This window comes from Dasypus novemcinctus, chromosome 5, assembly GCF_030445035.2.
Source record: "Dasypus novemcinctus isolate mDasNov1 chromosome 5, mDasNov1.1.hap2, whole genome shotgun sequence".
NCBI lineage: Eukaryota > Metazoa > Chordata > Mammalia > Cingulata > Dasypodidae > Dasypus > Dasypus novemcinctus.
In genome coordinates this window covers 143,901,692-143,928,050 of record NC_080677.1, presented here as the reverse complement: position 1 = coordinate 143,928,050, position 26,359 = coordinate 143,901,692, and the positions used below count along the sequence as shown (strand labels likewise).

Below are 26,359 nucleotides of genomic sequence, written 5' to 3'. Positions count from 1 at the left end.
TGGGTGTCATATTATCAGTCCAGAGATTCAAATCCCCTAAATATATCTTAAACCCCAGCACCAACTACAATTCCAATAAAGTAGCATGCAAGTCTTGTGAAAAGAGATCCCCTCTGAGTCCAATTCTATCACGCAGAAACACCAGCTCCAAAGAAGGGCCATCTGCCATGGCAGTGAACCCCATCTGCCATGACCATAGAACCCGTGGGTCTCTTTATTCCTCAACAGAACCAATACCTGGGGTTGTATCCACTTTATCTGTCTCTTAGACTGCTCAGTTGTGCATAAGGGCATTCCTTCTGACAACCTCCAGACTCTTTTTTAGAGACTCATAGCCTTATAATCTCATTTCTCCTTTCCATTTCCCCCTTACATTAGGTTAAACAGCATTTTAAACTCCTGTTATTATATGTAGACAGGGATATTCTGCTGGTCCATGTTGAACCTTTAATTCAAGGTCATTTTCTAGTTGCATCTTCAGCTGGTACGTGGTAGTGATTCCTCGGTGCCAGGGAGGCTCATCCCCGGGTGTCATGTCCCACACTGGGGGGAATGCACTGCATCTACATGCTGAGTTTGGCTGTGAGAGTGGCCACATTTGAGTAACATGAAGGCTGTCAGGAGGAAACTCCCAGGCACAGTGCTACTCTAGGCCTTATTCTTATTGCAGGTGTATAGGCTCAAAAGCATAGCCATTAGTATCAGGAGCCCACTGTTGGGCCCTCCTTCCTTCCTGGTTCTTGCCATTGCACCTGGGGGACTGCCGCTGCTCCCCCAGGGTCCACGACAGTGACCCCTGGCCAGGGGCCCAGTACCCCCCCAGCTGTTGTTTTTAATTTTTTCCACTATATCTAGACATTACTATATACCCTGGGCATATGCCCTGTATAACTCCCTCCACAGCTTTTCTTAAGCTTTCCCCACAACCATCCAACCCCGACCTTTTGTTATCTATAATCTGTCAAGGCTTATTGTTTATATTCTATTCTGGTACCATAAGAAACATGTCTGTATGGTGTATAAGTTGAGAAATTTATACAGTGTTAGCATCTTTATGATTATGGAGATAACAATTACAATTCACTAATGAATAAACATTTTTGTGTACCTTTTCTCCTGAAATGCCTGATTGTTTATCTTCATTACCTTGCATTATATACCTTGATTGCAATCTTGATGTCTTCCAACTTCTCAAAGATAATATGGAGAATCCTCCCTCCTTTGGTCTACATCCCTTCCTCCTAAAGCTCTCCATCCTCCTATTCCAGACTCAAGTCTGTTTTCTAGGCCTGCTACACACTTCTTTTCCTGGGATTTCTCATTGTTACTCCTCCTAGGTCGAATTTGCTATTTCCTAGACCCCATGCCATTCTCTTTCTTGGTTTGCTCACCAATTTCGCTGCAGGACACCTTCTAGTAATATCCCAAGAAAGGGTATATGGGAAGTTAGGATGCCAAATACATGCAAGTTTTAAAATGTCTTAAATCTGCCCCCATAGACGTTTGATTGTTACACTGGATATAGAATTCCAGGTTAAAAGAAAATCATTTGCACTCAGTACTTCAAAGGTATTGCTCCACTGTCTTCTAGAATCCAGAATCCAGAATCTGCTCATGAGTGGCCAGATGTCAGTTTGTCATTACTTTGCAGGCAATCTGTTCTATTGTATTTTGTCCTTCACCCTTTTCCAAATGTTTAATATCTGCTCTTGTTTTGAATTTTCAGTGATGTGTAGAAATGTGGGTCTTTTTATGTTATTCCTTCTGTTACACACTTGGTGGGCCATTACAATCAGAAAATTCAAATCTCCCTTCAACTCTGGAAAATTCTCATTTTACATATTTGAAAATTTCCTCTCTATACCCCATCTATTCTCTCTCTGTAATTCCTCTTAGAAAAGGTACTATATCTTTTCAATTGGTCTTTATTTCTTATTTTTTCTGTCATATTTTCTGTTTTCTGCTTTTCATATGACAATTGCATATCCTACTTTTTTGCAGGGGAGGAAGAGGTGAGTGGCAAATATTTTCAATTTCCAGGTCTTCATTAGTGTTTCCAAAATAGCTTTATTATGATATTATATCCTGTTATTTTATTTGTTGTGCTTTCTCAAACATAACTGACAATATAAATTACTTTTTTAAGTTATCTTTTGTTCCGCATATTATCTATTTCCTCCGGGATTACTTTTTTCTGTTTACCTTGGTCTCTCTTTTCCCAACACAGTCTTTCCTACACTATGTGCTTATTTTACTTGTCAGTACACATTTATGAACAAAACAATAGAAATGCTGACAGAGACTTTTAGGTACATGGCTGGGACTTGTTGGATGGAAAATTTCACTTTGTGGGAGAAGACAACATTGGCAAGACTTGTTGACTGGAAAACTGGCTTTAGGAGAAAAGGCAGGAAATGGGTCATTAATCTGGAAGAGTTATAAATACCAGAATATGAAGGGCTTACTCTGGGGAGTCAACTCCCAAGTAATTGTTCTCCTTAGCCAGTACATTCAATTTCTTAGGAACAGAGTTTGTTTTTTATTTTGGGTTTTGTTTTTGTTTCAAGAAGGGAAATACTTGCTGCCCAAAACACACACAGAGAAGCACACACAGAACAGTACCGCTCAGGGTTTCTGCAGGACAGACTGACCTTCTCCTCGAACTCCATCTCCTTTTGTGCAGTTCTGAGGATGTGACTTTCTCTGCTCTGCTCCACCCCCTTTCATCTTTCTTCCACAATCCCTCTCTATTGTCTTTGCTGTTTTTTATATAGTCCTCATATTTTATTCCTTTAATACAATTTTATTATGTATCAAGAAAGAGATAAATGCATGTGTTCAATCTGTCATCCCGAACTTGATGCATTTTCAATGGTTTATTTGGCATTTACACGCAATTAAATTTGCTTAACAGCTATATATATATATTAAAGTCCCTGTTCATCTCTAGAGATGCAAAGAAATTAGGGTGATTGGCTTATTCTGGTTTGCCCAGGACTTTCCTGGTTTTAGCACTGAAAGTGGGAAATGTCCCTAATCCTGGGCAAACAAGGACAGTCACAACAAAGACAATATAGTACTATTGTAAATGGTGTACTATAGTTTCAAGAGTGTAATTATAAAAATGTTCTTAAATGAATTGCAATAAATGTACACACAAATAAAGGTGTTAGTAATAGGATGGGAACTATATTTTATGCATTATTTTTCTGCAAACCTACTTCTCTAATAAAAAACTCAATCAATTAAATAAAATAGACAGTACACAGTCCTTTCCTTCAAGGTCTTTCTCTGCCAAAAAAAAAAAAACCACAAAGAAGCATGACAAGTACTATAATAGGAATATATGAAGTATTGAAATGCAAGGACAGAAAAATGCACAACAGCGTGATTATACTAAAAGCCATTGATTATACACTGTTTGCCCTGTTTGTTCATTTGTTTGTTTGTTTTTAGGAGGTACCAAGGATTGAACCCAGGACCTCATACGTGGGAAGCAGGTGCTCAATCACTTGAACTACATCCACTCCCCTGATTGTATACTTTGGATGGATTGTATTGGTCTATGAATATATCTCAATAAAACTGCAAGAAAGGAAAGGGAAGGGGAAAGGAATGGGGAAAGAGAAAGGGAAGGAAATGCAAAAGCAGGGAATACCTATTTTGCCTATGGGAATCAGGGCAAGCATTAGAGGAAAAAACTTGTGCTGAGACCCAAAGGGTAAGTGGGAGTTACCAGGTACACATTCAAAGAGAAGAATTCTAGGTCATAAAATCCCATGAAGAAGTTAAGGTAAGAATCATGTGTTTGATAAAGTACATGATGATCAGTATTTTTAGAGTGAAATAAACAAATAAAGAAGTGGTAGAAGGAGAAGGAGAAGTTACAGGAGCCAGGCAGCAAATCATAATGGATCTTTTATAATACAAAATAAATTATAGATCTTATTCTAAAAGGGGTGAGACAATACCAAATAATTTTATCAAAAAGAGTGACATAATCAGATTTGAATTTTTGAAAGATTACTCTTGAGCCAATCCTGGAAATCCAATTAAAGGGTTCTAGACAGCTATGACAACAAAACTGATATAGGCCTAAACTAAATGAGCAATTAGAAGTAAGAAAGGCAAGGGGAAATTACTTTAAATAATTATATTCCATATATATTAACAGGGCAAAAAGTATGAACAAGAATGTTTCCCACTACATTATTTATAATACCAAGAATGTGGGTAAGGGATGAACACAGAATGTATTAGTCAGACAAAGGGGTGTTGATGCAAAATACCAGAAATTGGTTGGTTTTTATAAAGGGTATTTATTTGGGGTAGGAGCTTGGAGATACCAGGCCATAAAGCATAAGTTACTTTCCTCACCAAAGTCTATTTTCACATGTTGGAGCAAGATGGCTGCTGACGTCTGCCAAGGTTCAGGCTTCAGGCTTCATGGGTTCCTCCCTTCCAGGATCTTGCTTCTCTCTGGGTTCAAAGTTCCTTTCTTCCCAGGGCTTGCTTCCTCCTGGGCCCAGGGTCCTCTCTTCCTGGGGCTGGCTTCTTTTTCCTCTGTGAGCTTACTTCCCAGGGCTCCAGCTTCAGGCTTCAGCATCAAACTCCATCAAAACTCCAACATCGAAAACCCTTGCATCAAAAGTTCCAACTCTGTTCTTTGCCATGCCTTTTATCTGTGAGACCCCACCACCAAGGGGTATGGACTCAACATCCTACTGACATGAACCAATCAAAGCCCTAATCATAACTCAATCATGCCCAGTAATAGACCAGATTACAAACATAATCCACTATCTGTTTTTGGAAACCATATCAAACCAGTACATAGAATATGGTAGTTTATTGTTCTATAAATAAGAAATGACTTTTTAAAAATATGCTTTTAACAATCCAGAATTAAATGTCCAAGTAATAACAATTCTATCCTGGGGAAGTAGGTCAGGAACAGGTGCCTCACAGCTAAATTTCTTATCCTGATTGAGAATAAGCTTTGTAGAGAAGACTTAGGTAAGGACAAACTTCAAAGGAGGTTAGGAAAATAAGGGGAAAAAAAAAAAGAATATGGGAAGAATCTAAACACATATCAATAAAATCAGAAAGCTAAATATTGTGGTATATACCTGTAAAATTAAAAATAGCCTGCAGTAATTATAAGAAAAAGACATTTAAACTGCATTGCTAGATGGAAAGCAAATTATAAAATAGTATGCATAGTGTGATGTCTTTTATGTTTTTATAAATACAAATAATAGGGATAAGCTCACAAATACACAGAAGAGTTTGGAAATACAGATACCAATGATGATAGGTTCGTAATGGGATTAGAGATGATTTTTATTTTGCATTTTTCTGTATTTTTGGAATTTTTTACCATGACTTTGTATAGTTTTTATACTAAAAAAAAAAAAAAACTACCACCACATATATCCAGGCACAATTTAAATGATTATATATGGGAGCTTCTCCCAAATTTAAATGAGTTTTGTTAACCTGAAGATCTCTCTTTATTTCTGGCATTAACAATGATTCCCAGAAACATACTAAATGAGCTATCAGTGACTTTATCAATATTTAAACTCTGACACCATTCCCCTAACATCAAGTTGTAGGGGTGAATTGGGTGAAGCCATGACAATATATTTCTCAATGACAAGTACAAAGGCTACTATAGCAGAAATAAATGTAAACAGTCAAAACCTACTGAAAGCTTTCACATGTCATGCACTAAGTGCTTTAATGCAATCTTCCAGTAACACTCTTTTGAAGTGGTAGTTTTTAATATTCCCATTACAAAAGCAAAATTAGTCTCTTAGTGACAAATAAAAGAACTACAATTACTACTTGTCCGAAGCAAAATGTCTTTTCTATATTTCAGATGTAACCGTTCAATGATCCAATTCAATATCACTTGCGTCCACCTACCTGCTAAAAAGTAGCCCCTTTCTTCACTGTAACAGAATGCTCTTCCCCAAAGTATAAAACAAAAAGAACATACTCTCTAAGAAATAAATATGCCAATTTTTCTCAATTTAGAAAAGAAAACAAGGCTAACTCCCAATATTAGGGAGATGGTTCTATTAAATTAGTGCAGCAACATGAAGCTCATAGTATTCTTATCCTTTGGATGTCTAGGGTATGCAGTGACATAAGTTATTTTATTCCTAATGATAAGTCCATTTAGTTTTGTCAGTCTTACTAGAAGTTTGTTGATTTTATTCTTTCAAAGAACCAGTTTTTTGTGTCATTGATTCCCTATTGTTTATGATCAATTTCAATAATTTCTGCTATTATTTCCTTACTTCTGCTTTTTTGGGGTATATCTTGCTCTTCTTTTTCCTAGGTTCTTGAAATAAGAGCTTAGATTATTGATTTCAAACTTTTCCTCTTTTCTAATGAAAGCAATGCTTTAGTTCATCCCACAAATTATGCTGCCTTTTCATTGACAAATATATATATTTATAGATTTATTTTTATTTCTCCACCCCCTCCACCCCCATTGTTTATACTCGCTGTCTGCTCTCTGTTTCTGTTCACTGTGTGCTCTCTGTATCTGCTTATTTTCTTTTTAGGAGGTACTGGGAACTGAACCTGGGATCTCCCATGTGGGAGAGAGGTAACCAATCACTTGAGCCACATCCGCTCCCTGCTGGTTGTCTCTCTCATATTTCCTCATTGCATCATCTTGTGTCAGCTCACCGTGCCAGCCAATCACATCAGCTAGCTGTCTTGCTCATCTTCTTTAGGTGGCACCAGGAACTGAATCCAGGACCTCCCATGTGGTAGACAGGCATCCAACTGCTTGAGCCACATCTACTTCTCTATATATTTTTTTTAATTTCCCTTGAGATTTCCTCTTTAAACCATAGGTTATTTAAATTCATGTCTAATTTTCAGATGTTTGGAAATTTTCATGTTTATATTATTGATTTCCAGTTCGATTACAATGAAGTCAGAGGACACACTATGTATGATGCCAACTCTTTACTTTGTTGATATTTGTTTACCAGGCCATGATATGGTCTATCTTCCTATATATGCTCCAGGGACATATGAAAAGACTGTATTTTGGTGGAGTGTTCTATAAATGTCATTTAGATCCTTTGGTTAATGGCATTTTTAGTTTTTCTATATCACTGCTGTTTTTCAGTCTAGTTATTCTCTCATTTGGTAAGAGAGGGTCACTGAAGTCTCTAACTATAATTGTGAATTGGTCTATTTCCCCTTGCAGTTATATCAATTTTTGCTTTACATACTGACAGATCTGTTGCTTATTGCATACACATGTAGAATTATAGCTTCTATGTGGATTAACCTTTCTTAATTTTTTTCTTTTTTTTATACTTCATGGGCTTTAAATATGTAGCATATTTATAATACTTCTACATGTAGAAGTTTGAGAAGTCTCCTCTAACCCTTATTCATAGGATTAGAGTAAGTTACAGACACCATAGAAATAAGAGAGTATGTCAGTTACTTTACATTTATACATTGTTTTCGCTATAAAATGGTGGATTCACTTAGACCTTTTTTATAAGTAATTTAAACATTATACAGATATATATAAAGACATCACATTCAGATTCACTGTACACACCTATTCTATTTACAATAGCTAAAATCAAACATGAACCAGTGTAAGGCAATTTCGTTTTATATGCTACACATAATCTTTGAAGAAAAGGACAGAGTCCAGGAAGAACTATCCATTTCAGATCTGATCATCTGTTTCAGTGATATTCTTTGTGAAGAAGCTATTTCAGTAGGCAAGATGTCTATTTCACCAAAAAAAAAAAAAAAATGTGAATAATGATAAAGAGCTGCTTAAACCAGGGAAATGAATTTGGCCCAATGGATAGGGCATCCGCCTACCACATGGGAGGTCCAAGGTTCAAACCCAGGGCCTCCTGACCTGTGTGGTGAGCTGGCCCACGCACAGTGCTGATGCATGCAAGGAGTGCCACACCACGCAGTGGTGGCCCCGTGTAGGGGAGCCCCATGCGCAAGGAGTGCGCCCCTTTACAAGAGGCACCCAGCACGATAAAAGTGCAGCCTGCCCAGGAATGGCGCCGCACACACAGAGAGCTGACGCAGCAAGATGACATAACAAAAAGAGACACAGATTCCTGGTGCCGCTGACAAGAATACAAGCGGACACACAGAAGAACACACAGCAAATGGACACAAAGAGTAGACAACTGGGGGGAGGTGTGGGGAAGGAGAAATAAATAGAAATAAATCTTTTAAAAAAAAAGGTTGCTTAAGCCATAATTATCCATGAATCTACGCAGTGAATGCTCCAAGATACAAGTGTTCTGAATACTGCTCGCCTAGGAATGACACGACTTGCCTTAATAAGGCTACTACCTGGGAACAAGACAACATCAGCGACGACTGACTGCTCTGAAAATCAAACTGGATGTGTAATTCATCTATTTGGATGTCCTCCAAAAAACACATGCAAATTTTCAAATTCTACAGGTAGTCAGTTGCTCATTTCAAGTAATTCTTCACTTTGCTGAGGATGATTTTCTTCTTCAGGGTTTTCTGGAGGCTTGCTTTCAGATGAAGAGGTCCCTACATCTTCAGATATTTTGATATTTGTGTTACCCTGTTCTGCTTCACATAAATGAACATCAATAGGTCCTTTGGTGCTCCTTGCATGTGCTATTATATAGTCTTCTCTAGGACTGGAACATTCTGGTTTCTGCTGGAGCTTTAACTACAGTAACAATCTGTTCACAGAAGGCTGGAATACTATGAGTATCTTGCCATGTCCCATATGCTAGTCTTTCTTCTTCTTTGTCATCTGTTAACTCAAACAGCTGCTGAGCACAATTCTTAATTAACTCATGCAAAGCATCTTTCATTGATAGTAAGAAAGTTCCTCCTGTAGCTTCTTTTCCTGGGGTACTGCTCCAGAATCACTAAGATCAGATCCTATCCACTGAATACTGTTCTTAGATTTTTTTTTCTACTAGATCAATTCCATCTAAGATGTTGGTGGTGTCATATACTCGTTTTCATGCTCCCACTTTGTTGCAACCTTGTTTAAGTCAAGAATACCTCCAGGAGCAGATGTGACAAAATCCATAAATTTTCTAGTTAAACAGACCAGTTGAGACATGGAAAAGAGGTCTCTTCACTTTTAGAGCTTTTCTCATAAACACATATTGCACATTATCTTCTAAATTAATCCTTGTTTTGATGGCAGCAGGTCATCCACGTTGACGGGGTCTCAGCAATGACACACGGCCACCTCCCCCAAGGCCAGCTACCAACATGCTGCTGAACCCAGCGGGCGCCCTCACCTTCTCCCTCTCAGCTAGAGGCCGCTCAGAATCAGAGGTGTCTGGGGGCTAGGCCGGCACCAGATCCCCAAGCCACAGAGCCGCTCTGAGAGCAAAGGGGCCCCCAACCCCACGAACCTGAGAGCTGCACTGCCTGTGAAGCAGAAAGGCAGCCCACAACTCCTCAGCCGCCAGAGCCGCCATCTTCCGCATAGGATTAACCGTTATCATTACATAATGTCCTCTATGTCCCTAATTTTCTTTGCTCTGAAGTCTACTTTATCTGATAATATGCCCTCTCCTGCTTTCTTTTATTAATGTTTGTGTAGTGAACCTGTTTACATTCTTTTTCTCACAAGTTACCATATCATTATAATTGAAGTAGCAAATATTTGGGTAATGTATATTATAGACATTCTGCCTTACATCTGTTTTAATTGGTATATCTAGCCTATTTAAAATTAATATAATTATTGATGTGTTAGAACTTGATTGCCATCTTATTTTTTGTTTTCTGTCCTTTTTTGTTTCTCTTTTCTTTTTCCTACCTTCCTGCAGGTTAGTTTTTATATATGTTTTTGGTTGTTTTTTTTTCTTTTGGTACAGGAGTGGAGATTGAACCAGTGACCTCCCATGTGGAAAGCTGACACTCAACTACTGAGCCACATGGGCTCCCTGAGCTGGTTTTGTCCTTTGTTTGTTTGTTTGTTTGTGGTAGCTGGCTGGGGATTGAACCCAGGACCTCCCATTTGGGAAGCAGGTTCTCAACCACTTGAGCCACATCTGCTCCCCTCTGGTTCTTTTTTGTATAATTTTATTAGTGGTTGCCCTAGGTATTACATTACATATTCATAATTTATCAGTTTACTGATATTGACATTTTACCAATCCAAATGAAGTGTAGAAATCTTACCTTCCTCTATACTCCTTTACCCTCTCCTATTTATAAAATAATTATCTTAAATATTTCCTCTATATACAATGAGAACCACATCAATGTTATAATTTTTGTTTCAACCTTTAAACAATTCAGAAGAGACAAAATGTCTATTGTATTTACCAATATTACTCCTCTTTTCATTGTTCTTCCTTCCTTCCTTCCTGATGTTCCCAGATTCCCTCTGTATCATGTCCCTTCTGTTTAGAGAATTTTCTTCAGCTACTTTTTTAGGATAGATCTGCTGGCAACAAGTCATCTAAAGAATATTTTCTCTTGATATAGAATTCTGAGTTGTCAGTGCTTTTCCTTCAGCACTTGAAAAATGATGTGCCATTTCATTCTGGCTTCCATGGTTTCCAAGAAATTCACTGTCATTCTAATGTTTTTCCCTTATAGGTAAGGTGTCATTTCTCTCTCGCTGCTTACAATATTTTTTTCTTCGTCTTTAGTTTTCATAAATTTGACTAGGATGTGTAATAGCATGGATTTCTTTTGAGTTTATCCCATTTGGGATTCACTCAGCTGCTTAAATCTATACTTTCTGTATTTTACCAAATTTAGTACATTTTCAGCCATTATTCCTTCAAATATATTTTTAGCCCACCCTTTCTCCTCTCTGAGTTGCTGACAGTACAAATGTTAGCTCTTTTGTTATAGTCCCACAGATTCCTGAGGGTCTGTTCTTTTTTTTTTTTCCAGTCTATTTTCTCTCTGGCTATTCAGATTGTGTAATGTCTATTGTTTGCCCTGCTGGCGGAATGGATTAAGTTTAAGAACATGTTTTTCTGGGTTACAGAGTTTCAAACCACCACACCTAACTTTGAATATCTCTAATAAACCAATCACATTCCCAACTCAGGACATTTGCACATGCTGTTCCTGTTCTTAGATTACCCATGCTTCCCAACTCCCATTTTTCACCTGTTAAACTCTTACTAATTCTTCAATCACAGTTTAAATGCCAATATCTCAGCATGACTTTCCTAACTGTCCAATTAATACCAGGTCATCTATACTGCCATCAACCAAGTCTGTCTTGTCCACTACTATATTCTCAATACATAGTCCATTCAGAAACTCAAAAAGTATATGATGAATAGCTTAATGAATAAGTACTGTTACTGTTCTTGCTTTTAAAACGACAAACCAAGCCCTAAGAACATGGTTAAGTAACCTAGCAAGTGGTAGAACAAGGACTTACTATACATTCATTTATATATTCATCAAATAATTGAGGATGTATTTATATCAGACAACATAGTAGGCCCTAGGAATATAGTAGTGAACTGTATAACTATGGGACATAACTATGTCCCAGACTTCATGGTATGGGTGTTGAGAGAAAATAAATAATTTTAATAAGTTAATGTATTTCAAGTACTTAAACCCTAAATATACAGAACTAATATTGGACCAATTTGAATGTTTTTAGTGTTGTAAAGCAAGACTTACCTTCTTACTGTCATTTTAAAATAAGTTCTACACATATGAAATTTGAGAGACAAAACAAGATTGCCTGCTTTGCACTTTTGGACAGATGGAATAGATGTACTTTTCTTTCTTCTTCCACCAAGTACTGCTAAAAATACTGGACATTAAATATAAAATAAATAAAAGATTCTAAAAGGTGGAGAGAAGATGGTAGACCTTAGGACCTGAGGAGTTCCCTGGGTTTTCTTTTTGCCTCACATATTCCAGTAACCTATAAATACCAAAGAGTACAAACAGAACAACCCCTACAACTTACTTTCTCTAATCCCAAGACTAAGAAAGGGGTAGCTTAGCAGAGAGAAAACTTTTAAACTATAACTGCTCTATTCCAGCAGAACACCATGGGGAAAAAACAACAACAACAACAAAACTGCAGCCTCCATCCCAACTCCCATGGTCAAAGGCCAGGTGGGAAATCTAGACTTCCACTCTTGGCAGGCTGCAATGAGATGTCCCTCTCTGCTAGGGTAGTATCGGAGAACTCAGAGTGAGGAAGCGAGATTTTCATTTCCTCAGGGCATTAGAGAAGCACACCCTCCTTTTCCCTGCTGGCATGGTATCAGAGGAGATCTAGTGGATATTCAGGAATTTAACCACTACCCAGTGGTAATGAAGCTGCCACTCTAGAGTCAGGGAAGGCCACATAGGGAGCAAGTAATGAGACACCCCTTACCCTACCAGGGTGGAATCAATGGAGCCCTATGGGAGCCTGATTTCCCACCCCCACCCAGCAGAAACAAGTTTGTACACCCTCTTCCCCTTCTGGAACAATGCTAGTGGTGGCCTGCTAAAATGGAACATTTTAAAATCATAGTCAGTCTGATAACATAATACTCAAAATATAAAGGTTGCAATTGAAAATCACTTATCATATCAAGAACCAGGAAAATTTTAACTTGAATGGGGAAAGAAAGTCAACTGGCAACACAGAAATCGCATAATGATATAGATGTTAGAATTATCTGACAAGAATTTTAAAGCAGCCATTATATAAATCACTTGACACAAATGAATATCAGAAAGTTTCGGGGGGGGGGGGGGGAGGGAATATATATATATATATAAATAACTGGAAATTTTAGTACTGAAAAATACAATAACCAAATTTTTTTTTAAAACTTAACAGGTGGGCTCAACAGCAAAATGAAGAGGATAGAAGAAGGAATCAGTAAACCTGAAAAGGCTGAGGGGAGATTAAGGAAGCATACCTACTAAACATTTCCTGTATTCAGCACTTAGAAAGAATGTTTGCCATATATGATGTGACATTATCTTCTCAACAACAAAATGAGATTGGTATAAACACAATTGTAAAGGATAAAAAATGGAGACTTTGAGAAGTTCCTAGCCCAAGGTCACATTACTGCTATCAAATGTGGCCAGCATCCACTACACTGCTTGCAGGCAGTATTAATAGAAAGACAGTGTCCAAAACTAGTAAGATAACTGCTTCACTCCATTTATTCCACTTTGGTCAGATCATAACTAGATACTGTGTTCAAGTCTAGGGACTACATTTCAAAAGGGGTTTGGAAACACTAGAATTTGATCAGGAAAGTAGCCAAAACAGCTGGGGGAAAAGTGGGGAGAGCAAGAGAAGATGGTCTTAAGGAGAGGAGAGAAGAGAAGACCCTGGAGGTACATAATAACTAGCTTAAAGGTACCTTATTAATTTGGAGGAAATAATTCCTCGAATACATTTAGGGTAATGATGTGAAAGACATAACTTCATAGGCCAACATAATGAATTTAAGGGAGACCCATTTAAACTTAAATAAATGAAACTCCAATTAGCACTCTCCTATGTCAGATTTGGCTTCAACTGACCTGGCGAGGCATAAAAAATGGTGTGGAATTTAAGTGGGACTATAAATCCCCTATAAACCTAACAGACCATAAGTTCCTTTGCTCATAAGTTAGAAAGACTTATGCAATTTTGTTTAGTAAATGGGGATATACTGTATTGCTGCTGTGTTATTCTAGTGAGTAGCTATCTTAAAACTGTTTCCCCACAGCGGGAGCAATTTACAGGGGGTAAGTGAGAAACGGAAGTCTTCAAAATGCGAACAAAAGCATCGCTGCTGTAATCATTTAAACATTCTGAATTCACTTCACCTCTCACTTCCCTCAGTTGCAGGTGGCTCTCGCCAATCCCACCCATTCTGGTGTACGATTTCGTTTTTGAAAAGCCTCCCAAAGGAGCCATAACAGAAGCCAGAGGCTTCCAGCTAAAAAGCCAGTACTCTTGATACACGTGTTAGTGCTGCAGCCTCAAAAGCGCACACTCCTCCAGAAAGAGGAGGGTACAGTTGGTGTGGGAACACCGGTTAGGGAAGAGAGGGGCGGAGCGGAAATCTCCCGGGAAGATCCAATGAATCAGAAACCTAACTTAGAGAGGCGCTGTGGAAAACCCCAGCAGCATCCTGTGCAACCACGACCCCACCTCTTTCCGGGTGGTGAAGTCGCTCCTTGCTTAAATTGGGTGCAGGGTTCCCTTTCCTGGGGATCGGACAGCAGGGGCATCCCTTGTAGGAAATGTTATCCGAAAAACAGGCTTAGTGTTTTGGAAACTCGCGAGTGTGGATTAGGCCACAGCAGGGCCTGAGAGCTGCATTATCGTGGGGATGGTTGAGTAAGAAAATGGGGGTAAGTGTCCCTTCAACGGTCGGTTCCGGGCAAGAAGATGGCGGCCCCGGCTTTCCTGAGACAGGCGGGTCAGTGTACGGAGGGACCGAAGAAAGTCAGCCCGCCGCCGCTACCCTCAGGCCTGACGAGAGAAGGGGCTGCAAGGGAGAAGCCAGCTCCGAACCCCGGCTGGAGTAGTCCTGGGACAAACACACTCACCTGTCAAAGCCGCTGCCGTGCCTGGCTACCGCCCAGTTCCCAGCCCGGAGCTGCTTAGCTGAAGCCCCCGTAGTTCCCAGCGGCCGCGGCACAGCAAGGATTCGGCGGAAAGCGCAGGACACCCAGTATCTCCCTCAACTGACACGACCCGGAGCAACCCGGGCAGCCTGGACTCCGCCCTCACTTCCGGCGCTGCCGGAAGTCCCGCCCCTTAGCTCCCGTTCTAATGTCGGCCGGGCTCCGCGGTGCCCCCTTGCACCGCTCACTCCTCAGGAAGGACCTTGCTAACTGCGGAGAGCCTATGAGACCCTCTCCTTGGCTGTGGCGCAGGGGACACTGGCCACCCGTCTTTGAGGTACGCCCAGGTTATTCTCTCCCTTCTTGTCGTTGTGCCGAATGGCGGCTTTTACCGCAACTACTGGGACACATAAAGGACGAGATAGAATGACCTCCTGGGCGATGAGCGGGTACCGCGCCGCCTACTGGCGCCTGTCGGTGCCGTGGAATCGTGTTTAAACAGCACTGCTGTGAATACTTCGCCATTACACTGCAGAGAGATACATCATTTTCTTCATTTAAAAAAAAGTATGTCACAGAATAGGGGAAAATTCATCTACCCAAGTGCATCTCATCAAGAATCTATAATTTAAAAACCTAAAATACCTGAGGTCCTAATTTACTGTCTCACACTTAAATTCCAACCACCCCCCCACCCCACCCCCGACATAAACAATCGTTCAAAACACTTACTTTGGATTCTGGAACACACTTAAAATCTAGAACATAAAAATGCTCCTCTTTGGAAGATATACTTACTGCAGCAGGTATTCTGGTGATATTCCAAGATCATGCAGGTTTTAAGTCCATTTGTCCTAACAATTCCCTCAAGCCTTAAGAACTGGGGAAGAGAAAAAAAAATCCCTTAAGATATAAGTTTAAGGATACTGTTCATAACTGTTAATCAGGTTCAAAACCTTGATGGGTTTATTTGCCATGACCCACTTCAAAGACAGAGTTCTATGGAAATGCTATTTGGCTGCCTGGAAGCCTGATGAAGATAGAACTATTAATATTTCAGCTTATCTGCAGAAGATGACTCACCCAGTTTCCTTTCTGAAATATCTGATCACCATTGGCTAGAAAGAAAGACCAAAATCAGCTGTTCACTGCAAAAGGTGGGACTTCAACTGCTTTTTTTCCCTTAATCTAGGTTGAAAAACTACGTAATAGACTGAGGTCATTCCATAAACAGCTTTAGAAACAACCCCAACTGGACCTTTAGGGCTCTCCTAGGATAAATCAAAACCATTTTTCATCTACTATGAGTCAACATTCTTGCTCCTTTTAAAAAATAAAGCTCCAGATTTTGATTCAAGATGCAGTAATATATTTGTTGCACAAGAAACAAATTTAACATTTTGGGACATAAATAATTTTTTAAATGCAGGATAAAATCTGAAGCTATTTCTGCATTAAATATAATAAAAGTTTAATACTAGAAACATCATAGAAATCTTAAATTTTTTTTTAAAGATTTATTTCTCTCTCCTTCCCCCCCACCCCTCTCCACCCCCCGTTGTCTGTTCTCTGTCTATATGCTGCATCGTCTTTGTCCACTTCTGTTGTCAGCGGCACGGGAATCTGTGTTTCTTTTTGTTGCATCATCTTATTGTGTCAGCTCTCTGTGTGTGCAGCACCCTTCCTGGGCAGGCTGCACTTTCTTTTGCACTGGGCAGCTTTCCTTACGGGACGCACTCCTTGGACGCGGGGCTCCCCTACGCGGGGGACACCCCTGCGTGGCACGGCACTCCTTGCGCGTATCAGCACTGTTCGATGGCCAGCTCCACACGAGTCAAGGACTCCTCGGGTTTGAACCATGGACCTCCCATGTGGAAGGCGGACACCCTAACCACTGGGCGAAGTCCGCTTCCCGAAATCTTAAATATTGACAATATATTTGTTATTGTGTGCTGTCTGTTTCCCCTACTAAAATATAAATTTTATGAGCACTGCAAATTTTTCTATTTTGTTCACTGGCATACTCCCATGGCCTAAAAGAGTGCTTAGCATGGAGAAGGCACCCAAAACATTTTTGCCAAAAAGGAAATAAATGTTTGTACATCTCTTCATGAATATATAAAATCCTGAATGGTAGAGGCCAAGTTTTCTAATTCCACTTATTATCAAATTTATCTAGCTCTATATAAGAAGGGGAATGAGAAAAGCTTAAATGATCAGATAGCATGTGGATATGATCTGAACACAATTTCTTGCTCCTACCCATGCCTACCCTCACTAGGACAGGAGAGTTAATTCATAGTTTTTAAAGATTTTTTTATTTTTTTATTTCCCTCCCCTTCCCCACCCTCCCCCCAAGTTGTCTGCTCTGTGTCCATTTGCTATGTGTTCTGTGTCCGCTTACATTCTTGTCAGTGGCACTGGGAATCTGTGTCTCTTTTTGTTGTGTCATCTTGCTGCATCAGCTCTCCGTTTGTGCAGCACCATTCCTGGGCAGGCTGCACTTTTTTTTGCACTCAGCGGCAATCCTTATGGGGCTCACTCCTTGGGCATGGGGCTTCCCTACGCGGAGGACACCCCTGTGTGGTAGGGCACTCCTTGCGCGTATCTGCACTGCGCGTGGGCCAGCTCCACACGGGTCAAGGAGGCCCTGGGTTTGAACCTTGGACCTCCCATGTGGTAGGCGGACACCCTATGGGCCAAATACACTACCCTAATTCATAGTTTTGTGGACCAAAGAGTTCAGTCTATCCAGTCTACCCAGTGACTCTCTACCCAGTCTACAGTGGGTAGTCATCAGCACTGACTCTCTACCCATTTTTCACCTATACCTCATTCCTATCACTGTAACAAATACAAAGTAAATGTTCCCAAAGTCCCACCTTGAAAAACATCTCACTTGCTGTATTCTCTTCCATCCAGTACATACTTGCCATCTTTTCTCTAATTTATGAGAAGAGCTTGTTATTTTGTGTACCATCCCGGTGCTAAACAAAAAGGAACAACCATTCCAGTCTTACTGTGAGTATATGTTTGGTCTTCAGACTGTTTTTAGAAAAAAACATAACTTTGCTTCTTGTCTGGAAAGGGAGTTTTCAAGATTTTGAATAAAGAAATCTGCAGTGTTTTCATTATCATCATCATGACACCTGGATTATTATAAAATTAGATAATTATTTGGGGAAAAAATTGTTGGAAGACTCTGCTAAGTGGACAACCAAATATAGACCATAAATCTATTCCAGATTAAGTTTAAAATGATAAGTTTTGTTGACTGAAAGTAACTACAAATAAAATATAAAATATTGTTCACAGCTTTAAATTGGTCTTTGAGCCACATAATCAGTACATTTTATTATAAATACTACATAATTCATAATTCAACAAACATTTACTTTATTAAAAATAACAGTAATGCTTGCTTGGATAGCATTTATACTAAAATGGAAACGATATAGAAATTAGCATGGCCTCTGCACAACAATGGCATGCAAATTTGTGAAGAGTTCCGTATTTTTTATGCATGTTCTGTAAACCCACAACTTCTCTAACAAAGAAAAAATAATATAAAAAAATAACAAAGACCAGCAATTGAGTAAGGTGTTTTATGCCTATTTTAGAGAAGAGGAGCTCTGGGATATTTATTAACTTGCCTAGAATAACAGTAAGAGGCTGAGCTCAAACTAACTCCTGCTCCTTTTGTTAATACTAACCATATGGATGGCAAATAATCAACTTTAGTATAAACTTGCTAAAAACAGAACAACTTAAACTATCAGCTGCATGAAGCTGGCTTATAAAGGCCTATGACTATCTACATAATATTATCATGCTGTTGTGCATTCTGAATTCTGCATTTCTCTATATCTGTCCATCATTAAAGACTTCCTACATAGACATCTTTGTCCCCATCTAATTTCAACATTTTTTGCTGAGACCAGCTCAGCAATAGGTTGGCATGAAGGGAAGATGATGCAGAACTTAAGAAATATAAGGACAGAAAGAAAGACACGAGAGGAAATAAAGATGGTACCAGGGGACTCACAGCTTCTGGACTAAGAGCCTCGACCCTAGTTTCCACATTGTATTTATTAGAAATTACAAAGCAGTAGTTATCTATGTTTACTTCCAAGGCTGTTTGTTATTAGAATTGCAACATTTACAATAATAGGGAACAGGCGGTACAAAGTTCAAACACCTCCTCATCCAAACAATTTTTGTGCTGACAAGACAGTGTTCCATCTAGTCAAGGCCCGATGTTCCTAAACCCACACTTCTTTATCCGTATTATGGAAACATTTTAACTTCAAGCCAGGTTCCCAAGTTAAAATTCAAGCTATTTTCCCACAATATTTCACAACTTGGGATCTTCCAAGTAGACTGTGGGATTTAAAGTACTATGGATGGGGAACGGACTTTGGCCCAGTGGTTAGGGCGTCCGCCTACCACATGGGAGGTCCGCGGTTCAAACCCCGGGCCTCCTTGACCCGTGTGGAGCTGGCCATGCGCAGTGCTGATGCGCGCAAGGAGTGCCGTGCCACGCAAGGGTGTCCCCCGCGTGGGGGAGGCCCACGCGCAAGGAGTGCGCACGTGAGGAAAGCCGCCCAGCGTGAAAAGAAAGAGCAGCCTGCCCAGGAATGGCGCCGCCCACACTTCCCGTGCCGCTGACGACAACAGAAGCGGACAAAGAAACAAGACGCAGCAAATAGACACCAAGAACAGACAACCAGGGGAGGGGGGGAAATTAAATAAATAAATAAATCTTAAAAAAAAAAAAAGTACTATGGATGTTGTAAGTCTGGAATGTTTGGTCATATCAGCTTATTGATGTTATAAATCATAAAATCAAAGAGAAGATAAGACCATCTAAAAATGCAAATATAGGAAACCTTCCCTTTGGCTTCTTCTGTTAAGGATTCCAGCTATTCATAGGAGATTGTGGGTTCTTTATAGTGATCAAATAGAGGAAACTACAGAAGTTTTCTTTTATAAAAACATGTATGTTTCCTTATTGTGAAAATTGTCTACTCACAGTGTCTCACCAGACATCATCAAGGTAAAAAGAAACAAACCCTAAAGTCCTGAAAGGCAGAATGGTTTCTGCCTTCCTTCTTTTACTCCTGATATCCTAAGTGGCCACATATATTTAGAGAAGGTCCTGGTACCAGTAACACTTTGCACCATGAAATATTACCTTGTTTTGTTTTGTTTTTAAGGAAGCTTTAGAATACATAAATGTTACATCAAAAATATAGGGGAGGGAGTGGACATGACTCAAACAGTTGAGCACCCACTTCCCACATGGGAGGTCCCAGGTTCAGTTTCCAGTGCCTCCCAAAGTAAAAAACAAATAGACAATGAGAAGACAATGAGCGAAAAACAATGAGCAGACAATAAGCAAAAACAACAAACAGACAACAAGCACAAACAATGAGCACACAGACAAGGGAACCATCTGTGGGAGATAAGGGGGAATATAGGGCATTCCCATATACCCCACACCCTCTCCCACACTTTCCCCCATTAAAATCTTTCATTAGCGTGGTACATTTCTTAAAATTGATAAACACATATTGAAGCATTGCCACTAATCATGGACTATAGTTTACACTTTTCACTGCACAATTTTATAGGTTTTGACAAAATGTATAGTGGCCTGTATCATTCCAACGTCATGCAGAACAATTCCAATGTCCCAAAAATGCTCCCATGTTACACCTGTTCTTCCCACCCTCTACCCTCAGAACCTCTGGTGGTCACTGCCTTTTTCAATGATACAAGTTCTTCCATTGCTAGAATAATAAGAAGTCTAGTCTAGTCCATAATTGCTGTAGCACTTTAATATTGTTTATGAATTCCAAAAATAGATTCTGGATTATGTTTGTGAACTGGTCTTTTCCTCTGGCATATTAGATTATACTGGATTCAGAGGTTTCACTTTTACTTGATTAAATAATCATTAAGGCTTTGATTAGGCCATGTTTGTAGGATGTCAAGTCCTGCCCTTTTGGTGGGTAGGGACTCACAAAAAAACAAAACTGCAGAGGAGGTTGGAGTTTTGATATTGGAGCCCCGGGAAGTAAACACACAGGAGAAGAATACAGAGAAGCAGATATGTGAGGAAAGAAAGAAGGCTTGATTAGAGAAGACAGAGACCTGGGAAGAAACAAGTCATTTGCCTGACAGTTTACAGCTGGCCTTGTGGAGAGACCAGAGCAGCTGAGCCTGGAGAGAAACAAGCCCCAGGAGAGTGATAAGACTTGTCCCAGCCTGTGACTGAGATTGGAAGAAGCTGGGACCATGGAGCCTTGGGAGGAAGAAGACTAAACCCTCACAGACATCACCCACCATCTTGCATCAACACATGGCAACAGACTCTGGTGAAGGAAGTAACTTATGCTTTATGACCTGGTAATTGTAAGCTTCCACCCCAAATAAATACCCTTTATAAATGCAACAGAGTTCTGGTACTTTGCATCAGCACACCTTTGTCTGAACTAATACAGTTGCATTCCCCCCTTATGTTTGTTCATCCCTCAATCTTGAGGATTTTGGGATGGTGATACCCACTCTGTTTCTGACTGAGAAGGGATTTAGATCCCATGGGGCAGATTGATGGAATTGTCTTGCTTGCAATTGTAGATAACTCTCTGTTTTTGGGATGGGCGTTGTCCATCATCATCCTTTTGTTAGTTGTCCTGGGCAAGTCCAATGAACTGTAGAGTAGATGTTGCAACACTGCTGAGATTCAGGGCTCAACCAGCATATGACCAGACCAAAGATTTAAGTCTCTGGGACATATATTTAATAAGTATAGTGCTAATTGTAGGTTCAAATAAAGGGGTAGAAGAGCCTTGTGTAGGGAAATTGTGAGTCTAACTCTATTACACTGGGGAGCATATATTTGAAAGTAAGGCCTACTGACAGGGTAACAAATTCCTGAGATTGTCTGCCCTGCCTATACTATTTAGATCTCTCTACAGACCTCAGGAGCCCTGCTGTTTGAGGCACTGTTTACTGTGCCAGTCAGTGAGATCCAGCTGATACATGCATAAACATAACCTCTGGAATGACCTCCCGACTCACTTAGCCAGAAAAACTCAATTGGGAGAGTGGATGTGGTTCAAGCAGTTGAGCCTCCCACATGGGAGGTCACAGGTTTGGTTCCCTGTGTCTCCTAAAGAAGACAAGCAGACAACAAGCAAAAACAACAAGCAGACAACAAACAAAAACAATAAGCAGAGAAGCAAAAAAATTTTTTAAATGAGCATGCAGCAGATATGGCTTGAGCAGTTGAGTGCCCACCTCCCACATGGGAGGTCCCAGGTTCAGTTCCCAGTGTCTCCGAAAGAAAAATCAATGAGCAGACAAGAAGAAGAAAGAAAGAAAGAAAAGACAAGCAGACAATGAGCAAAAACAATGAGCAAACAGACAAGGGAGCCATCTTGGGAGGGAAAAAAAATTGTATTTAATATTTCTCCCTTTTGGTCAAGGTCTTTTTCCAAATGCACTGCTAATTGGTGCTTGGTAATAATCCCTCAGTGCCAGGGAGACTCATCCCCACAAGTCATGTCGCACACTGGGGGAAAGGTAGTACATTTGAGCAACAAGGAGGCTTTCAGGAGGTAACTCTTAGGCAATATACAATACTAGGCTAAGTTTCAATTTCACAAGAAAAGTTTCATAACTACAAGCATCAATATCAAGAGCCTGATATAATGGTCTGTCTTCCTTCACTAGACTCTGCCCAGAAACTTTGCTTATTTAGTGGACATTCTTTTTCCCATAACTATGTTTACATTTTAAAGATACAAACATCATTAAGCTATGGTCCCTCACCTCAAAGGACTTACAAGTTATTTATGACATAATGAGGGAAGAAGATGTGATTCAAGTGATAGGGCTTCTGCCTACCATATGGGAGGACCCAGGTTCAATCCCTGGGGCCTCCTGGTGAAAAAGAAGAAGAGAAAGTATGATTGTGTGGTGAGCCAGTGCCCACATAGTGAACCAAATGCCCATGCGGCTAGCTGAGTGTCCACACGAGTGCCTGTGTGGTGAGCCAAGTGCCCGCATGGTGAGCCGAGAGCCCTCATGGTGAGCCAAGTGCCCATGCAAGTGAGTCATGCAGCAAGATGATAACACAACAAAAAGAGAGATGAAGGGGAGAGTCAAGGTGAAACCAGCAGAAACCAGAAACTGAGGTGGTGCAGCTGACAGGGAACCTCTCTCCACATCAGAGGTACCCAGGATTAAATCCCGGTGAATCCTAGAGGAGAAAAAATGAGAAGAGAAGACAAAAAGAGAAATAGATGGGTGGCACTGTAGGGACAGATGCTGGATGCGGTACATCCTGCCATGGCTCACTGGGTGGACTGGGGGAGAGTGTAAACTACAATGTGAACCATTACCCATATAGTGCAGCAGTGCTCCAAAACGTATTCACCAAATGCAATGAATGTGCCATGATGATAAAAGAGGTTGCTGATATGGGAGGAGTGGGATGAGGGGGGTGGGGGGTATATGGGGACCTCTTATATTTTTTTAATGTAACATTTAAAAAAATAGAGAAAAAAAGAAATAGATACTGAAGATCACAGTGAATGGATATAGGCAGCAAAAACAGCAGGGCAGGGGGAGGGGAAGGGGAAAGGGAAAATAAATCTTAAAAAAAAAGAATGATAATATGAAGCAAAACAAGCTCCATTAAGCATGATATTAACTATAGTATATTCGTGTTCAGGAAAAAAAAGAGTACTATTTTGTTTAGACTAGTTGAATGCACCAAGGAAATGAAACTCACTCTGCACTTTGAAGGCTAAATAGTACATAGAAATGGATGGAGAAGTGGGGGGCACATGTCAGCTAGAAAGAAAAAGTAAAACAGAGATGTGATGGGTAAAAACTGTCGGCAAAAAGAATAGCCCAGCTGGTCTGAGGGTATGTTATAGGGAATAATGAAAAATGGCTCTTGGAAGCCCAGGACATAGAGAACCTTTAAAATCAAACCATTTGGTCTTGGTGAAATAGATACTAAAGGGATATTATCCATTCTTGGGAATGGAAGCATTCTCAGTAGGCAGAAAAAAGCAGTAGGCAGAAGTAGGATTCTTCTCCAGATGGTCTCTGATTTCACCATGGGCTCCTCTTCTGCCTACCTCTTAAATAGTAATCAATTTTCTGCCCTTTTCTAATCTCACTCTATACCCTATGTATTAGTCATTGTACTCTACAGAAACTGAACTGACAGGAGATATCTGTAAATATTAGATTTTATGAAATTGTCTCACATAACTGTGGGGATGCACAAGTTCAAATTCCATAGGACAGGCTGCAAGCTGGGAACTCCTTTGAAGGTTTTCAGTGAATTTTCCAGAAGATGGCTGGCTAACTTAAGAGATATAAATTCTCTCTTCTGACTGCTGAAATCATCACTTCTCCTTTTAAAGTCTTCAACTGATTAGATGACACGACTGTCATTGTTGAAGGCAATCTCATCAATTGATTATCGACATAATCAGCCATAGATGCAATCAACTTACTAATGATTTAAGTCCATGAAATGATCTCACAGTAACAATCAGGTCAGTGCTAGCTTGACCAAACAACTGGCCTCTATAACCTGGCCAACTGACACATGAATGTTACCATCATACTCTTATATCCATTCTTTTAGCTTCAACAACTTATATGTTGATGGGTCTAGATCCTTATTTTCAGCCCAGAACTGTTTCCCAAGCTCTACATTTGTACATTCAACTTATTTCTGCCAGGAGAGGTGGTAGAGGATGGGGCAAGGACCACAGACTCTAGAGTCAGATTGCCCAGGTTTGAATCCTGATATTTCCCATTTAATAGCCATATAAGTGTAAGCCTTCTATAAAAAGGACATAATCCTATCTACTTTTTACAAGTGTATTAAATAAAAACACAATGAATGTTCAAATGATAGTCATTATTATTGCATATATCTCAGGGCTTTTGTGAATGCAAACCTAGATGAGCAAAAGAGGAATTCCTTGACCCATGGGGAGGGCACAAATGCAAGTGACCTCAAGGACAAGTTGAAACCAAGGACTCAAATGCTGTTAGGATTCTCTCTATGCTTGCTTATCTCCACATGCTGGCTTCATTCTCTCTCAGCTTCTTTCATAAACAGGTTACATACTTGCGAGCAGCTGCTGGGAACGCATCCTTAGCTCTGTTATCAAAGAGGTACTGATCCTGTTTCTATAGTTTCAATTCAACCAATCTAGGAAAAAAACACCAATTGTCCAGGTTTGGGGCCCATGCCCAACCATCCCTATATTCAGTGGGATAATTGCAATCTCCGCAGCAATCATACTTTGTAACAGAGACAGGAAATATTGCCCAGAAAAGGGGAGGCTTTTCCCAGAAAAGGGAATGGGCTGTACATATTAAAGAAGAGGTGCCCACTACAACTTAAATTGCCCCAGCACTACAAATAAAATATATTTGGAACTGTATTATCACTTCTCTGTTGCAATTTTGTTTATCCTCTTCATGTATTGCACATCTGCATGACATCATTCACTTTCACACACCACAAACCCAAGAGTCATCTTAGACTTACCCTTACCCCTGGCACCACTCCTTCCAATCCAAATGTCATATTTTGCCAATCTAAGCTCCTCTTTTGTCATATCTCTAAATTAGGGAATCTGTCTTAACAGATTTTGTTTAAATCTTTTGATAGATGGAGTCTCTTGAGAATAGCAATTATTTATTTCAGTATCCCCAGTGCCTGACATAAAGGAAATGAGAATATTTTTTGTTTAAGAATAAATGAATAATTGAAGCGAAAAATAAGAACAGAAAAAAGCAGTAGGAATAAGCTTTCAGAATATTAATGGCGGCAATGATATTGGGGGAAATACAAATCTCATTGATCACTTCTTGTGGTAGGCATAATTCTAAACTGGTCCCCCCCAAAGATGTCCCACCCTAACCTCCTGAACCTGTGACTCTGAGGATATATCACCCCTGTATGTTAATTTAGGGAGATTATCCAAGTGGGACCAATCGAATTACATGAGGCCTTAAAAGCAGAGCACTTTCTCTGGCTGTTAAATCTGAAAGATTGGAAGCATGAAAAGGACTTGACACACAGTTGCTGGTTTGAAGATGGAACAGGCCAAGAGAGAAAGAATGCAGGTCGCCTTAAGGAGTGAAGAGGCCTCAGGCTGACAGCCATGGAGAAAATGGCCCAAGGAACTGAATTCTGTCAACAACCTGAAAGAGCTTAGGAGCAGATCTTTCCCTCTGCAAGCTTCCTGATAAGGGTCCAGCTTGACTGACACCTTGATCTCAGTCTTTTGAGACCTTAAGCAGACAGCCCATTTGTGCCCACTACACTTTTGACCTACAGAACAGTGAGATAATAATTTAGTGTTGTTTTAAGCTGCTAAATTTGTGGTAATTTATCACGCGGTGGTAGAAAACTAATATACCTGCAGTTGCTAAGACACTACTGTAGTATTCTGAGACCTGGTAAATAAGGGGTAAGAATCAAATATTTATCCAATCTTTTCTGTGTGAATTGCATTTCAAGATCATCAAATACTAGATTAGGAAAAAAGTTTCTCTATAGAAGAATCACAACTAATAAAATCAGAAGGAATTACAGAGAATTAGAGTATTTTTGCAGGGCCTAGTATTTAATAATTTTGTTCTATATTTCTAGAACAAATTCAGTTCCACAGGTTGATATATTCTCAAGCATCTCCAAGTCAGTGATAATTTGAATAGC

The 26,359-nt window shown here is 39.9% G+C and overlaps 1 protein-coding gene, 1 non-coding gene and 1 pseudogene across 12 annotated transcripts in view; 1 reads left to right on the top strand and 2 right to left on the bottom strand.

Moving 5' to 3' along the window:
- Positions 1–26,359, bottom strand: part of WDR37 (WD repeat domain 37) — a 127,502-nt gene that overhangs the window by 97,964 nt on the left and 3,179 nt on the right. For 8 of the 11 annotated variants that reach the window (XM_058297661.1, XM_058297655.1, XM_058297659.1 and 5 more), the window contains one exon: positions 15,388–15,469. The gene's annotated coding sequence lies outside the window, so the exon portion shown is untranslated. Of the gene's footprint in view, positions 1–14,571; positions 15,119–15,387; positions 15,470–15,573; positions 15,648–15,672; positions 16,177–26,359 lie in introns of those variants that run through there. The other 3 variants (XM_058297654.2, XM_058297660.2, XM_058297653.2) reach the window with 3 other exon arrangements.
- On the bottom strand, positions 8,380–9,264 carry LOC139439053 (transcription factor E2F6 pseudogene; annotated as a pseudogene).
- On the top strand, positions 18,004–18,107 carry LOC111763117 (U6 spliceosomal RNA). Its single transcript, XR_002796050.1, has one exon. It is a non-coding gene; the product is annotated as a U6 spliceosomal RNA (small nuclear RNA).